Source organism: Ischnura elegans, chromosome 1 (genome assembly GCF_921293095.1).
Source record: "Ischnura elegans chromosome 1, ioIscEleg1.1, whole genome shotgun sequence".
Classification (NCBI taxonomy): Eukaryota; Metazoa; Arthropoda; class Insecta; order Odonata; family Coenagrionidae; genus Ischnura; species Ischnura elegans.
The window spans coordinates 158,131,781-158,149,149 of NC_060246.1; the positions used below are offsets into that span (position 1 = coordinate 158,131,781).

Here is a 17,369-nt window from a genome sequence, read left to right on the forward strand (position 1 = left end):
AAATACATTCCATAGTACGCATTGACAAAAAACTCCTTTTCCGCCCGAGAATTTTCCCTCTGCACGCAAGAAAAAGCAAGAAGCCCGGCCCAGCAGCACCGTAATATTTTTTCTTAAGATAAAAACCTTGTAACTCGCTACAGAATTGATGTAAGTTAATGATTTTTTCACCAAAAATAACCTTATTGTTTTCTTAACATTTGATACGCAGCATATAGGGACCTACAACGTAAGAAACGTAAGTTAGTAGGCGATTACTTTTAACCTTGCAAAAATAAAAATTTTCTTGTCCTAAAGTGTGTTACGTCGGCATAACAACATTAAAACTCAATATTTGTGCAATTGGTGAAGACTTTCAAGGAGAAAATAGTGTTAAGAATTTTTTGCACAAAATTCAATGCAATACAGACAACGGTCAGGTATAAATTGCGAGAAGAAGATAAAGTAAAAAAATACACGTTGTTGACGGAAATTTACGGAAATGTTTTTTATAGCTTTTGTTATAATTTTTATCGAAAAACTATTGGCACCAATGAATGCAGCACCTTTTTCTACATTAGAATGCAATTTTTAATAAGTGCAAAACGCAACATTAATTTTCTCACTGTTACTGACAACACCACGCTCCTGGCCTTATGGAGATTAACATGGGAAACGATTCTCCATAAGAGCCCATACTGTCAACTAAATGTGGAACGCTCTATAGACATATTATGAGTGCCAATATTCCAAAGTAATACCTATCATGTAACACCACTTTTCAGGTATTTTCTGTTTTGAAATTTAGATATTATATTTTAATTACATAGTGGTGATATGAAAGATGCTTTTGTCAACTGACTCTTTTACAGAGTAATATTTTTTTAAGTGATTTTCTTGTTACCTGGAATGAAGTCATATTTTTCTTGGAGCCTAAGGCATCAGAATCGATGGAATCGGTATCGGTAGAATCGGAATCGAAATATCAGAATCGGAATCTGGATCGGAATCAATAAAAATTTGGAATCGACCCATCACTACTAAATACAAAAGAAAAAGTGACTGAAATGTCATGACCACTAACATATTAATAGCCGATATATTTACAGTGTCTTCAATGGAGAAGAAGCTATGGTCACATCGGCCAAAAACAGAACACCGTGGGGATGAGATATTTTTCTAAGAATCGCCATGGACAGTAATATCAGTCATTTCTTGAAGTTAAATAACCACGGAAAAAAATGCAAACGCTTAATTGGTACAACGTAGTGATACGTATGGACAATGAAATTATTGAAAGGTAAGCTTTTGCATTGGGTATGAAAATACATTTTTTCTTCAAGTTGCGAAACCCCGTGCAACATACATATATAGTTAAAAAAAATTTGAATAACTTACCTCTCCTGCCAACAGCATATTTTGCCACCTATTCCCTGGTTATTGCACATTACCTATTGAGGTTACCAGGCAAATATGTTTTCATCTTTTTTAGGGAAGTACCCCAACAGAAAAGAAATCCCCTTTTACAGGCCTACTACTAAAAACCGTATTTTTACGGGTTCTCCAGCTCCTCCCGTAAAATACTGAGGAGAAGGCTCATGCCTTCGTACTTTATTTGAATCCCATCTGGCCCTCTCCAGTCTCTGCGATCCATCCACCTACAAATTACGGATTTTTTTAATGCATGAACAATGGCCCAATTAGTAATTACAGGCGGTCCCCGACTTCCGTACACAATGCGTTCCCGAAAATTTGTACGAAAGTCGAATATACGAAAGTTGAACCATTGACTTCCATACTAATTAGGGGTTACGTTCCAAAAGAGCGGAATATACGTACTAAAACCTTTTTTTCCACGGATTTTATTTCAATTGACTTAATTTTAATAATATGTCAATAAAATCCTCAAATCATCTAATTTCTTTCGAAAAAAAGCTGAAAATGCAAATAAAAGTTTAAAAAACAAGAACTCCGTTGGCTATCGAGTGAAACTTCCTCTTGGCGTTAAAGCTGACAATCCACTTATTACGTTCACTATAAATAAAAAGACATATCAAGAAGCATAACAAAATGTAGTTGTTGAACCCGCACTCTGGATACCTTTTACACCAAAATTCGACATTCGGCAGGTGACATTCGTGATCGCGTATATTTCGCATGTTATTCAAAAAAGACAATAGACAAAAAGAATGCGGCTGATATTTCGTGCAATATCGTTGCTGAAGGTGTACATGAATTAAACAGCACTAACACAGAAAGAAGATCTTACTAGTTTTATTGAAAGTTATTTGATGATGTCTAGTCAACTTCTTTTGAAAAATATCTCCAATGAAGGCTTTCTTCTTCTCTTGATAAAGGAGCCTATAGCAGGCAGTCTCTCTCCCAAATAAATAACCTAGATTAGAGTCAACTACCAACAATTCCCTTCATTATATACATTCGTGTTGTTCGCATATACTGCCATTTGAAACAATTGAACGTTGGGATGCGCAATAAACATCGCGGGGATTTAAAAAAAAAATACAGACCAACGTCCGAAGGTCCGAATTTAGCGTACGAAAGTCAAGTAAAAGGTGTCAATTTTTAACGTACGAAAGTGCGAATTGTACGAAAGTCGAGTGTACGAAAGTCGAGGACCACCTGAATATTAGTAACACATTTCTGAGCATACCATTTAAAAAACACTTCTCTCACCCTACAGTCCTTTCGAAAAGGAGGGTTGACGTCAATCACATGAAATCCACCTACGGATCAGAATGAATGTCATGTTAATCTATGAATGTAATGGCAATAGTAACACAAATGTTAAGTTGACATAATTATGAATCAAGTGAGTGAAAACGTTGATGTCTTACTCTCTCTTTTCTTGAGCAGCCAGCCGGTGAGTGCTCCTAAATCACTCCAATAAAACGTCTTCCTCCATAGTACTGGGGCAGGTATCATCGTCAATAAGACAACTTTCAATATTAGACACTTAAGCTTCAAGAGTCTTCAATGGTAATTACTCCTCAGTTGCCTTAATCTTAGGTCCCTCCTCAGGTCGTTCGACCCCATTAATAACATCACAAGGCAGGGAAAGCGTCCAACATCAAGCAAAGCCCTCCAGAATTCTGTCGTGCTCTGGCCCAATCGACCACTGACCGCAGGACAACCTATAAGCGTATGAAGCATTAAGCATATAAAATTACATTGTATGAAGGATTTGTTAAATAGAGAAAAAATTCTCTTACCTTTCTCAAGACAGTGCACCAGAATAGAGACGTCAAACTCACAAAGTGGCTATCTCCCACCAAGACTTCACTGTTAATCTCTGGTCAATCCATGTGAAATTGCTGTCAGTCACTCGTGGAACACGACCGATCGCCTGTTAAATAGCAAGTGTGGCCAATAAAGGCAGGGTTAAGATCAGCTAATAAATTTCCCCTTCCACGCCTCACAAAAAAAAAACACACCAACAATGTAGTTGCTTGATAATTAGGAGGACCTCTGACTTTCATCTCCCGATTGGCACAATAAGCTACTCAAAGTTCAAACAGCCCACAAGAAAGGAAAAAATAAAAGAACAAGTAAATAATGTGACCTCTGCATTGTTTCCTATTACACTAACAAATCGATGGCAAAATGCTTGATGGTGATACTGAATGTAAAACAAACAACACTAAAAATGTGTAAAATGTTTTGAAAAATCAAATTATTCAGTAAAACAGGCATCCTCTAAGTTATGTATGTCTCGAATGTAAATCTGTACTTAAGTGATGACCGTATTTCAGGTGATTACATTAATTTTCGAATAAGAGCGCAAAGAAGTAGATACAGGCGGTCCCCGACTTTCGTACACAATGCGTTCCCAAAAACTTGTACGAAAGTCGAATGTACGAAAGTCGAACCATTGACTTCCATACTAATTAGGGGTTGCGTTCCAAAAGAGCGGAATATACGTAGAACAACCTTTTTTTTCACGGAATTCATTTCAATTGACTTAATTTTAATAATATGTTAATAAAACTCCTCAAATCATCTAATTTCTTTTGAAAATACGCAGAAAAAGCAAATAAAAGTTTAAAAAACAAGAACTCGGTTGGCTTTCGAGTGAAACTTCCTCTCGGCGTTTAGTTTGACATTCCACTTATTACGTCCACTATAAATAAAAAGACATATCAAGAAGCATAACAAAATGTAGTTGTTGAACCCGCACTCTGAATACCTTCTAATTTTTACACCAAAATTCGACATTTGGCAGGTGACATTCGTGATCGCGTATATTTCGCATGTTATTCAAAAAAGACAAAAGACAAACAGAATTCGGGTGATATTTCGTGCAATATCGTTGCTGAAGGTGTACATGAATTAAACATGAGGCTTTGCTTTGGGCGAACTCACTTCGGGTTTGCATCCGCTCCTGTTCAGTTCTTGTGTGGTCACGACGTGTTTTGTGAGTAATTCTCTTTTTCTAGTGACAAGTGGAATATTACGGAAGTGAAAAGGTGTTCGAGCAAATTACACCGAGTTCGACTTGTTTTTGATTGCGAGAGTGTTTGAGAGATAAGGTAATTAATATTCGTTTTGAGTTCTTCCTTATTACAATTGTATGCATGCTGCTGCTCACCACTATCTTTAATGTTAAGTGGACTCGCAATAAGTTCTTTTCATTTTTGATTTGTAAGTCGAACAGTGTAAGGTAGCCAAAACATTAAAGTAAGAGCGAAAACAAACCCTTCCTAGTATTCTTCCCATGTCCGCGTTTGGGGTAACAATGTTTAAATATGTAAAAGCCACAACAGCGATAAAAAATTTATCATTCTGCCAAGGCTTGCTGTAATTGAAATTAAATCGAAATAGAACGATAATGATCAGATAGAAAGCGAAAAAAAAACTTCCACCTTCGGGCCGCGAACGCATGACCCTTAGAATGGAAGCCAACGACGCTAACCACTACACCAGCCCCAATACTGGAGGGAGCTGTGCTGTTTCTGAGACATATTCGTCATGTTCAAAGTACCATGTGAAAAACAATTAATTACTGCTAAACTAAGGCCCATTCAACGGAACGACTTCCAGTTCCGAGAACCGTTCGGCATCCCTAACGCCAAAAAAAATATGGCATTGAAAAAGGCGTAGCAAGGTTCGTGGTCTCCCCTTGTAAGTGTTAGAGTCGAATAGGCATGTACAATTCTGCAACTGTTGTGAACCAAATATAACATATGAGGTACTGAAAATGTTTGTTGCAGTTCTTTTTATAAATTGGTATAATATTATACCAACCAAATATAATAGTATATAAGACTCCCAGTAAAAGGCACTGTTGTGAGGCAGCATTAAATGCCAGAAATAGTCTTGTTTATTACACAATGAGACGTGACAGATTTCTACGAATTCGTAGGTTTATTCATTGCTGTGATTACACTGCTATAGGTAAATCAGATAGAGAAGCGGGGACTGTGTGCTACTGAAAACTGAACAAGTATAATAAGAACAGAATGCTTGAAATACAATGTAGAGTTATACATTGACTGCTTTGCCTTTGCCTGGTGCGGCATCGACTGAGTGAAGCTCTAAAATCGTGTTTTTCTTGATTTCTACATCTTATACAAGTACATAATTTCTATTTTACAATCACTGATATTTAATAATTAATTATATATTATCGATATTTTAGCATAATTTTGGATGAAAACATGCATTTTGTGGAAAAAAATAAATATTAGTGATGGGTCGGTTCGATTCCTCGATTCTCGACCAAGAATCGGAATCGATAACGAGTACTTGCGAAGGTGAAAAATCGATTCCGATTCCAGTAGTACTTAAACCACAAATTTATATAACACCGCGTTTCCAACAGTCATTTGAATTTTCGCGCCTCGTAATCGTAATAACAAAACACATATCTTCTAGGGATGTGCCAGTACTCGAAAATTCAAATCGAGTCGAGTAGTTGGTACTCGACTCGAGCGTTTCGAGTAGATAGCATTACGAATGGCGAGTCGAGTAGTTAAGGTTTCAGAGCTTTCGAAAGAAGCACTATCATGAAAGTCATGTAATAATGCAGTTTTTAAAGCCAATAAATCATTCTAATGCCTTGGCCTGGTAGTTTCAGCTTTCCGAATACACTATAGTTGTCGACGTGGGCGCTGAATACCTTCACGCCAGCCCCGGCGGCCGATCGTCTTCTTTGCCCAGCGCACACTGGTCCGAATTCGGAAAAAGCTGGAATAAAGTCCAAATTGACCTTTGTGGAGATAGAGACTTGAAAATTGGCGTAAATACTCATAAATCATTACCAGATATAGATTTATATGCCATTTTACATATATACGAACATTTAGTGAGATACAAAGGTCGAACATGACCAATTTTTCAATGGCACGCGAGATATCGTTTTTCCTCAAAAAATCTTTGAATTTATCCAGGTCGTTTTGAGTTTGTATGAGTTTTATGTTATAAAAAATGCAATATTCCTTTGACCTGGTGCTTTGCCTTTACTTCCAATGACTTTTGAAGATTTTGGCCATCATCTGTCTGGTTTTACAACTCGAAATGGCCGACCTGTTTTTCACGTGAAATTTGACATACAGTAGACATTATCTTTCGTTTACGAAAAATATAATGCGGAAAATTTGAACCACAACATATAGTAGAGATTTCTAAAGAGTACTAATTTGAAATCGAGGAAAAAAGTTTGCGACGAAGGAAATAAGTGCGATTTTTCAATCACGTATCAAGACTGAGCTACACGCCACGGAACTCTTGAGGCTCGGTAACTGAGGCCGATTTTTCAAGTTTTTTCAGACATTAGTCTTGAAAATCGTCACTTAAAGCATGGATAATAGTCTTCATTGACTTAACACTAGGAGGACGGGAGTTTCGCGCTACCTAGAAGGACGGCGAGGGGTCATTTGACCCCTAAAATGTATTTTGGAATAAAACACCTAATTTCCAACTAATATTCAGTTTAATCGTATTAATTGTTGAATCAGGTCATTAAAAACACTATTTAACATTATTAAATATTATTTCCATCGTCAAAAGTTAATAACAATTATTTTAAAGAATCATGAATTAAACCGTATGTAGTAGTCGATTGCAAATCAAATAATGAAAATGCATACACTCAATACAAAAGTTTCGTTACATGTTTAAACAATAGGGGTACTGGGTTTACAAAATTTGCTTTAAAATTTTTAAAACTTATTACTTTGTTGTAAATCTCAGACAGTATTTTTTCAGCGCTGTTTCCACAAAATATTATTTTGCGTTGAATGCGTTCATTGGACGATTTATTCATCTACATCTAAATCTATATACTAACCCGCAAGCCGCTTAAAAGCAAGTGGCAGGGGGTGTTAGGACAACAGCCATTTGCACATGAAAAGGAATTTGGAAAATGGAAAGGAAATTGGTGCAATGATTCAATTTGATGGTATTTGGCACCTTTTTCTTTTTTTGTGCCCGTGGAGATGTGGCTGTTGGATTTGGAGACATGTAAATAAATTGATACATGCTATCCATCATATCTACTCCCGCTTTGTTTTTATTATGAAATAAGATGGTCTCTGGTATTCTTTTATTTGTTTTGGAAATAGTGTCGTCTGAGATCTTGCTGCTGAGTGAAAGTACATTATTGTTCTAGTTTGCCTGATTCTACGAATGAGTATGGCCTAAGGTATTTTTGAACACTCGCGTTGAATGGATTACATGGCTATTTTAGGGGCCATGAATATTTGTGCGCCACGCCTGTTTTTTTCAGATCGTCCATGCAAGAGAAGTTTTCCATTTTTTTATGACTTCCTGCCAGCAGGATGGATGGAAAATAATTGTTACAAGTAACATTTATTCCTGAATTCTTTTATTTTACGGTCACTTTAGTAACTATTTATTTCCCCAACGCTTGATTTGATGGCCAATCATCATCTTTGCCACAATATGGAAATTCATTTAGGCTGTATTTTCATTTCACAAAACCAAGAACTCGATTCCATATTTGTCTGGTTTACTTGGAATTTACCTCATAAAAGGACAGTTGCATTTTGTTGGATAGAGCTGTGCATTTGCTATCACGCCAAAGTCGCCATCGGATTCACTATCTTGGACTTTGTCGCATCCATCACACGCAGATGTTGATGGATTGGTCAGAATGTCCTTGAACTGATGTTTACGATTCACTTCCAGACTGATCTTCAATATTCCCTACAGCTATTTGATTCGCGACGATTCTCTTCTCTTGATATATTTCTCGACTTCTTACTTTCTTCCTCAACTCCCTACTGATATGCATGCGAAAAAATCTACAAACGAAAGCACATTATGGTAGAATCTTCTCTAGTTGCATTGGAGGTATAGAGAGCTGGATAGCATTATAAATTCATACAAAAGGACAAAATTTTCAGAAGTAACGCTAATTGCCGTTCGAAAGGCAGGGACTCAACCGCCTACCGTATCCTGATTCGTATCTTCCAGGAACTTGCAGGAATGCTTCTTCTTCGACCTACGTGCGGATTCCAAGGGTAGGATTTACAGTAGAATTTTACAGTCCACCCAATTCCTCCGCTCTCTCAAAAAGAGACAGGATTTTTCCCCAGGACGAAGCGTACAGTCAACCCGCCCCAAACCCCGACGGGGTCAGGCGGCACTAATGCTGGACACACGGCAAAGGGGCTAGATCAAGTGACAGTACCGTCAGGCCAGAAAAATGAAAGTTATTCGTAAACCCGATGAGTCGATATTGAAAATAATGTCTCTAAGAGCTCTGAATCTTGGACGACGGTAAACAATTCTTGGGATACGTGACGATTTTCCGGTGTGAGTAATACAATAATCATTGAACAATAAATAAAACAAAATTAAAATATCATAATTACATGAATTTACGCATATCAAGGATTGAAAAGGTTTGGGCTTTGCTGCCCAAAAAACAACGGAAGATTGTGCACAACAAGTCGCTATGCCTAGGTTTTCGAATACAGATAGGAGCCTTTGGGACGAAACTGGCATTGAACCGGGTACTTCCAGATTCAAAATGAAGCAAATCATCTACCACACTAGCCTCTTGTTGATTATATGATATACATGGCACTAAAGTGCCCACAGGCAAGAAAATAGCGCGAAAAAGAGTTGTGGGTCAAATGACCCCTAGCCGTCCTTCTAGGTATAACACGTCATAATAATTTAAAACAAAACATTATTGTTGAATTTTCACTAATTTATCAAAATATAGACCAAAATGAACAAAATCAAAAAGTTTCAAAATTTAAAAAAATATTTTAATAAGAGAAAAATAAATTTGAATTCTGAAAATGGGTCAAATGACCCCTGCCGTCCTTCTAGTGTTAAAAAACTAAACTGAGGATTTTAAAAAGGATTATAAATAGATCGACTTGACCATGGGTTAAGGCAATAGGCAGTGAGGTTAAGGAAAAGGGTTCAATTCTCTGATGCAATGATTATTTTTTATCTGTAGAATTATCGCACACTGAAATATAATTTAGAAGATTTATTTAAAGGTACAACATTAGGAACTGTTTGTCATTCCCTTACCAAATATAATGGAGTTATAAAAATAACTGAGTACTTGCAAAACAGATAACAAACTAACATTATTTTGCGTTACTTAACGTACATAACTCCAGCCATAAGTAATAATGGACACTATTAACCTAATTTAATAGCATTATTTCCTTCCAGAGTACCTCCACTTCTACGGAAAATTTGTGAGAGGTTTACGGCATATCATGAAGGCCATAACATCATTTATGATGGTCAATATTCATATTTAATTGAGATACTGAATAAAAATATGACAATTTTGTTAAACTATTGATGGTGTTCCCGCCATGTACCCACCATTCCCCACCCCTACCCATGTCTCGCCGTGTGGCCAACATCTCCCCTCTGCTCCCTTCCTTCCCCACCCACTTTTAAAGCGGCGTGACGTCATGGTTGGGACCAGCCCCCTCCAACTCGGCTGTTACGCTGCTGGTTGGCTGGTCCCAAAATCCTCCCACGTTATTCAATTTTTTTAGTTCATTACAGAGTGGCGCTGCGAGCCTGTCGCGCGCCCAGTATCGCGTTGCTGTTACATTCATTTCAATGGTGAACCAGCGAAGCTCATCACTTGGAAGATGTGTTATATTGCTGAAAAGCTATTAAATTTGAAGATGGTTCGTGCATCGCGCTTTTGATATGTGTCTAATAATTCTACAAGATACAGGAAAACCAGGAAGGAATGCTGAGCTGAAAATAAAAGTTTTTTCAAAGCAGTGGTAAGTACTCAAAATGCGGTGGGTTACCGATGTTAGTTTTATGGCTCTGTTATCATTAATTTGGTAATTTTTTCGTGGTTTTAGATCTAAGTGACCTCTTTTTTTAGTTGAAAATATGTGTTATTCGCTAAGAATAAATTAGCGGTGCAAATAGATAGCGGAAATACTGCGGTATCTGCAATGGCGGCTTTGTTTACTCTTCTATGCATGTCCTTTCTCTTGTTTTTAAAGAGGATATGGCAAAGCATCCGATATTTATTTACGGAAATTTTTATTTTTATCTTCGCGGGAAATCATTGGTTCATGTTTTTCACATAATACCGAAATAATATCATGCCATGTTGCCGTGGAGGCATAGTTCAATCAGTTTTTACTAATTGTGTTATTGTACTTAATTACAATTGTATAACCTAGGTGGTTTCGTAGCTTGCTCTGCAATTAATTGATGGCTTTAGATATTTAGTGAAGAATTTTGTGTCAGTACAGAAAGAGGAGGAAAAATATCGCTCCACCACGAATTGAAAACTTGTATTATTTCATTCCTATTAGATACAGTTGTGCAGTGAATTTATGTTTTTATGATCATGGTGAAAGTGTTAATGTGCATCCTACTCTAGTTTTAGGACTTAATGACAGTGAAATTATAATGGTAGCTTCTGTTATTTGGTGGGATAAGATTTATGGCGCCCTAGCGATAGTTATACTTGCATCCATGCTCATTTTATGCAAGTATTGATGTTGTTTAGCGGACAATAATATACACGGACTAACGGTGATCCGCCTACGGATGTTGAGATATAAATAATTTCATATTTTTTTACTTCTGTGGATTTGCTGCCATTGCAGTTTAGAAATTGTTGTAGTTGTAAACAAAGTGCAACAACAGTAATGTGGTCAGGATATTTTTTGCTGAGAAGGGGCAGGGGTAATAAAAAAGGAAGAATAAAAAAGGAAGTCATGAGAATAGAGTAAATGGTGGTTATATTAAGAATTGAAAGGATGAATTTAGCTCTTGATATTTGCAATCGAAAATTTGGCCCCACCCTTTCATTATGATATTTTTCTCGTGCCTCAAAGCCTCACATTTTTGGTGTGACATAACCTCTTGTAACACCATTATTAGCTAACTGTGGAGATTTTTCGTGGTAAAAGTACTGTCATTCCACATTTATAACTGATACGACCTAGGATTGCTACTCATTTTTTAAATATATTTTTTTAAATTTTGCCTAATTTTGAAAAATTTCTATTTCTAGGCGGTCATTCATCTCCAGATCTTTTGGTGGAAGTGATACTGCCACAACCGTGGAAAACCCTCAAATCTTCATGAACTTCGAGATTTATTTACATTTTTCACACTTCCAACCTTTGCCCTTATCCTTTAAGCTCGTCTGTACAGTGTTAATGATAGTGCTTGTGCTTTCATGAATAAATGCATTTTAAATTTAACAACAATCACTTCCTTCAACTACCGTTCCCAGACGTCCCCTTTTCCTTTACATTGGTTGCTGTTTCGGTTGATCTTGTGATGTGTATTTCTGTGACTTTCTTGGGTTAAGAATTTAGCAAGGTGTTTTTGTTGTGCCTAAAGTCTTAATTAGGGTTCCCAAACGTACATTTTCCATTTCAGAATAACCATTAGGTCTTAATCTAATCTTAATATGAGTCGTTATGTGAAGCTTTCAGTAATTAATTTTGGGCCAGTTTTTCTCATTGCGGATCTTGTAATTTCTGAATCGGAGATAACCGTATCCTCGTAGCTACCAGTTTAGGATTGCCTGTTTAAGGTGACCTAATGAGAGTTTAAAGGAGATTTCTGCAGCCAAAACTTATTTCCCCATTCAGCATAATTGCGCTGGAGTTCCTTGGAGGAGGAAACGCCGACTCGACTGTCTGTATCGCCAATTTTTTTTAGGGGGACCGATACCTTGATAATTATATGTCAGGCAGTATGCCGTTAGCGATAAATATATGATGATCAGGACGCAAATAACTTCTTTTTTACGAAGTAGAGCTAATAAAATACGACTGCTAGCAGACGACAACATCTCATTTTCAATTTCTTGTAAAGGCAATGTTTTTTGTACATGGACTTTCTAACTGGCTGTCAATGAAATTAAAAGGCTATTAAATTGCTTCTTAGTGTTCAATTCAGTTAAAGGCATTTTAAATTCGTTGTTCCAGCGATCAAGTATTGTATTTGGTTCAATGCAATTTCGTAATGCTGGACGCGCAAACACCCACTAGCACCATCTATCGGAGATTCCCTCGCACGGAGCTTTTGGGGCCACCTAGCGGCCGGGAGTTGGAGGGGGCTGGTTGGGACGCTCATCGTCATAGTGCATGGCTACGAATGGGGATTCACTGTATCACTGCGGTATTTTGACCATTTTCTTCGCGATTTTTCAATTAAAAGTACTAATATTAATTGCATTATGTAAGAGAAGTATTCTCTCAGCCATGGTTGGATTGGTGAACTTACAATTAATGAACAGTGGCATTTTTCGGCATTGGCAGCGACGAAAAAATATTGTGGCAGTAAAATGAAGACAAAGCCCTTTGTAAACTTCCGCAGATTTGTTTCTTATCCCGTTAGCGATCTAGCATCATTCGGAACATCGTTATAAAAACGTGAAATCTTGCACAAAAGTTGTAAACGGGGGGAATTTTAGAGAGGAAAAGGGTCATGGTGTAAAGAATTTGCCGGTCGTCCACGAAGTAACGCGGCAACGCCTTCGCATATAGTAATTTTTAAACGGTCAATTATGCGATGCAAATTGAACTGTGCGATAGTGCTATTAAAAAGGGATGTCAACAAATCAGCATTCATATTATTTAGGTAAGTAATTTAGTTATTTCATAAATGCTTAATTTTTTACTTAGCAGACAGCTCTCGTGTTATTTATATTTTGCGATGGTGGAAAAAGGTCTAGCGCCGGCTTTGCAAGTGACACCTACGATTTACGTATGCTACGGAAAATTCTGGGAATAAATAATACCTATTAACATATTTATAATTAGAAAGAAATAGAGGATGGGATTAAAATAATTTTAAAAATAAATTTGCTTTATAACAATCAATTATATTTAATAAATTGAATAACTTCTTTAATATTTGCATGTAACGTTGTACGTATGCACTTACAGAGTTTTCAATTAAAGTTTTCAAACAATTCACGACATAATTTAATTTTTTACATTCTTGTCACAATACGTAAGAAAAGAGAATGCGGATTCAAAGATCATCTAAGAAGTGAATTTCATTTTAATAAAAAATCCAGAAGCGATTACTCTGTCAAATGTGTGGAATGTAACGGATAATTTTATATTTTTCACGGCAGTATGACATTTCGAAGCACTTGGAGACGCAAGAGCATAAAAGATATTTAAATACTGCGGCATCTTCCTCCAAAATACAGAAATTTTTAGTAAAAACAATTTATGGAGACGAAGAAAAGAAACTAGCATTAGCAGAAGGATGTCTTTCCATGCTATTTTTCATAGTCATTCCTTCAGATCTAAGGCCTGTACATCACAAGTTATCAAATCGGTTTTGCAGCGCACATGATACACAACGCCGTTCAAACAGCTGCTGTTTTGTTGCCCACAGGTGTGGAAAATATTGCCATTAAAATATATTTCTACATTACACTGTGCGTCTTCAAATGCTGAAAGAATTTTGTGAAACTGCATAAGTCGCATGTATAAGAAAATACTTGGTTACTGTAAAACGCGCTAGTTACCTCTTTCATCAGCTGTAGATAGAATTTTTAAATTATACCACACCATGAATTCCTACTTTCTATATCAGGCTTAGTGTCCTAGAATTGTAAAGAGAGTTTTGAAAAAGAATCCTCAAATTTAGCAAGAGTTTAAAAACAATCAATCGCCTTTTTTTAAAAGGCTATTGAAGTTATTGAGGGTGATAAAATTTTGGTAATCGAAGTAGCGAATGAAGTTTAAAATATCTGAATCAAAAGCGGTCAGAAAGTCAAAGCGGTCGAATAAAATCTCTGTGACCTTTGACCCCCATTATGACTTTCGGAGGTCAAAATAAATTGTTGTACGGATGAATGAACTGTGTAACAGACTTTGGCACCCTTTAAAACCTATGGTTTGATACGTTGGTTGTCATGATGGCCAGGCATTTAACTCTATGACCTTTGACCCCCATTGAGACCTCGGTGGTCAAAAAATCAACAATACGGATCTATAAACTGAAAAATCGACTTTGGCACCCTTCAAAACAAATGGTTCGAAACCTAGTTGTCACGATGGCCGGACGTTTACCTCTATGACCTTTGACCTCCGTATTAACCTTGGAGGTCAATTAGTGAATAACACGGGTATTTGGACAATACCAATGGCTTGGGTGCCCTATAAAACCCATGGATCGACACCTTTGTTGGTATGCTTTTCTTTTTGCCACCCTTATGACCTTGACGGTGACCTTACTGGGTCAACGGTTGAATTTTCGTAAATGAAAGTGTTTTTTTTTTTTCCGGGTTTCTCGGGTCCGAAAACCTGAGAATTGACAAATTGGTCAATGAAATGTAGACTTTTTTCTATCTCGATTTTTTTATATTAAAACCACATACGGCAAATTAAAAGTTTTGGTTTGGACCCACATTGTGAGGTCAAAAGGTCAAAATTGTAAAATTTTGCTTACACTCAACAAAACTTAGGACCTTTTCCCATATTGTGCCAATTTTCATGAATATTGCTCGATGTAAAGTTACTAAAATTACGGGTTAAAAATGACACACGACCGTTGGGACAGTCTTTATATTCATTTTCTAGGAATGTCTCTGTTAGGTTAATCTTTTAGTAAATAAGTGATATTTCTTAAGTAATTTTGCCTTTTTATGGACCCCTCCCTTCACCCTTTGTGAAATATCGTGGGATTTTGTTCCACTTCTTCTTTCTAATCTCACGTACGATTTTTCAAAATGCATATTTTCAGTGTAAATACGTTGATCTAGGCTTCATTGTGTTGGGTTTATAAATAAAACGATTTGTTTAATTATTTTTATTGAAGATTACAGAGATCGCAAGAAACTGGTTTTTGCAGAAAAATTTACGTGATACTTGTCTGGACCCCTTCTTTTTACCTGGAAGGGGGGAAGCCATGGTCTAGGGGAGGAAGCCATGATCTAGGAGGGGGGTGGGGCAAGCGGAGTTGTGACATTTTAGCAAGGAAAAGATGAATGAAACCAACATTATAAGAAAATTATAACAGCGCATTATTGGTTCATGAGATTATTTCCTTGAAAAAATAGTTTTATTTCAGTTACTTATCTTATACTAATGCATATCATTTTTCGATGGTTTGAAGAAAATTTGTTGAATACTTTCGTTTCAATTCAGTACTGATTTTGCTAAAAGACTTTTGCGATATTTGCCTCCAGGGGGGCAGCTGCTCCCCCTGCCCCTCGCTGGGTACGCCCATGTTTACATATGACATTTTATAATCAATTTATTTTATACGATCGCTTCTCGCTTTATCTTGATTTATTTAGTTTTTATCGAAGAGTCAAGGCTATAAAATGACTTAGTTCATCGTAAAAATATATTTATTAAGTGTATAATCATTTTGCGTGCCCAATATCGTCACTTTTCAGCGACTTTGCAGCGAATGAGCGTTAAAATATCTCAAGCGCGCATACGGAATATCGTCTGCGGTCCCAACCGTGACGTCACGCTCCCTCATCCCACTTACTTCCCCGCCGTGCGATGTTGGCCACAGCGTTCCGCCCGAACAGCAGGTCTACTTACTTAACCCCTCAAGCGCGGCGGGCATTTAATTAAATCCCGTCCCAGCGGCCGGATGAGATTTAAATGACTTCGCCTTTTTGGCATACTATCATTCAATAATTTAAATCTTTCATAATATACAATCAGTATCGTTGAAAATTTTTGTAAACTTGCGTAATATAATGCGCTACTACATAATAATTTTTCGAGCGATTTGAATAAATACAGTGGAACTTGGTTAGTACGTTCCTCCTTAGTACGTTTTCCTCCTTAGTACGACGATTTCTCTCGGTCCCGTTACCATCGGAACAAAATACAGGTAAAAGTATTTGGTTAGTACGTTTGAAAAAATTGCGCTTTCCTGGTTAGTACGCTCAATTGCTAGCCGTGACGCAACCCGCAATTCGTTCTCCAGTATATCCTTAAGGGTCGTAAAGCTCCGAATTCATGATTTAATTTATTATTACTAGCCATTAAAATTCTTGCATTCATTCCTCATATCTTTCTTCGACCGTGATTTATCCAAATGCATTTTACAATTGTTATGACGCGATGAATAATAAAATATGGCCATTTATCAGGAATGTCTGACTATGCAAAACTGCAGCCAATGAGAAGCCGCAATTTTCCCCACCCCGAGCTCCTCACCTTCTGTTGCCTCTGGAGTGCCCACTGCGCACAAATTTTACGAGTGGGCAATTGTTGCTATTGCACGAGTTATCATGATGAAGAAATGAGTCTTATCCAATTCCCTCTTTATCTAAAGCAGTACTGCACGACGTCAATGCTACGTGGTACGTGCGTATTTGACTACTGCTGTGGGAGCAGACGATGCTCTGGATCTCCACGCGAAGCTTAGCTTAAAAATACTTGATCTCGGCACGAAAGCAGACGACATCAAACAAATTTTAAAAGTAAATTTCAACTGTATAATATAAAATCTTGTAATTACCTCGTAATCTAATAATCTTGCGTGTTATTATTCGATATATCAATCGCTATAACAATCGATATGGCTTTATTCCAAAAGCGCAAATGTGTACGGCTGTTGCCGTAATTTAAGGTTAATATAATTTTGTCCAACTTTTATGATGTTTAACCTTTTCCACTCGGGTGTCGAGTGACACCCGACATAGCCTAGCTCACTACCAACTCGCGTGTCGAGTGTCACTCGACACGCGCTATTTTCCATTATTTTAATTTGTTACGTTCTCATTTTATTTGTATATAAATGTTAATACATTTTTGATAATGTACACCTTGATTGGGCAGTAAGTTTAGAGTATAAATCGTAATATTTTTCAGAATATCATATTTTCTTTACACCATCAGCCATGAGGATTCTTGGCCATGGAGGGCCTCGGTTCTAATTTTCGTACA

The 17,369-nt window shown here is 37.0% G+C and overlaps 1 long non-coding RNA gene across 4 annotated transcripts in view; it reads right to left on the reverse strand.

Moving 5' to 3' along the window:
• The window catches only part of LOC124172635, a 73,646-nt gene that overhangs the window by 17,920 nt on the left and 38,357 nt on the right, over window positions 1-17,369 (reverse strand). For 2 of the 4 annotated variants that reach the window (XR_006868230.1, XR_006868226.1), the window contains 4 exons: window positions 3,210-3,343; window positions 2,835-3,131; window positions 2,651-2,723; window positions 1,378-1,637 (listed from right to left, as the gene is read on the reverse strand). The exons of 1 other annotated variant lie outside the window; for it this stretch is intronic. This is a non-coding gene — a long non-coding RNA (uncharacterized LOC124172635). The remainder of the gene's footprint in view (window positions 1-1,377; window positions 1,638-2,650; window positions 2,724-2,834; window positions 3,132-3,209; window positions 3,344-17,369) is intronic. One more of the 4 variants, XR_006868231.1, reaches the window with a different exon arrangement.